Here is an 895-nt window from a genome sequence, read left to right on the forward strand (position 1 = left end):
ATGTAACCTATCTCATGATTAAGTGTTAGATAAAAACATCTTAAACAAGACACAAATGAGTGGAATTCTGTGACTCTGCAAATCAGCATGATTCCCAGGTGAAAAGTAATTGTCAATGGGCCTTTCATGAGGAACTCCTGAAATTTTTTAAAAGTTAATAACAGATTGACAAAGTTGGAGAAATACAATTGTGGACGATTTTACATTCATAAAATGTAAGTTTTTAATGGTTACTTATTAAAAGAACTGAAAAAAATGAAATTAGTTATAAGGAATATAAAGAAATGGCCAGTTCAATAGACTGGTGGCAATAAAAGAATCAGCAGATGATGAGATATCTGGATAGACCAAAAAAACCAAACCCAGTGCCATCGAGTCAATTCCGACTCATAGCGACCCTATAGGACAGAGTAGAACTGACCTACAGAGTTTCCAAGGAGCGCCTGGTGGATTTGAACTGCCGACCCTTTGGTAAGCAGCCATAGCACCACCAGGGTTTCCGAAAGGTTGTCTTGTCAGGAGTGGGATTCGAACCCATGCCTCCAGGGGAGACTGCGGCCTTAATGCAGTGCCTTAGACCGCTCGGCCATCCTGACGATAGGGGTATCTGGATAGAAGGAGAGAAAACAACAAAATTCCTTTAACTATGCCATGCTAAGGGCTTTTAGTAAATCTTAGTGAGATGACCTTGGGAGTTACTATAAATATCACTCTGCATAGAGTTTATAATTTACAGTAAGTAACTATGCTCAAGTTAATTTAGAGTAATTTGTTTATACTTCTTATTCCATATGGTCCCCATTAAGTTATTCTCAATTACTCTTTTTATGATCTTTATTAAGGGTTGAATTTAATGAGATTCCCTAATATGAATAAGTGTGTATATCAGATTGAC

General features: G+C 37.2%; 1 non-coding gene across 1 annotated transcript; it reads right to left on the reverse strand.

Moving 5' to 3' along the window:
• Positions 1-513: 513 nt before the first annotated feature.
• TRNAL-AAG (transfer RNA leucine (anticodon AAG)) lies at positions 514-596 on the reverse strand. Its single transcript has one exon. It is a non-coding gene; the product is annotated as a tRNA-Leu (tRNA).
• Between the last annotated feature and the right edge of the window lie 299 nt (positions 597-895).

This window comes from Loxodonta africana, chromosome 1 (assembly GCF_030014295.1).
Source record: "Loxodonta africana isolate mLoxAfr1 chromosome 1, mLoxAfr1.hap2, whole genome shotgun sequence".
In the NCBI taxonomy this organism is placed as follows: Eukaryota; Metazoa; Chordata; class Mammalia; order Proboscidea; family Elephantidae; genus Loxodonta; species Loxodonta africana.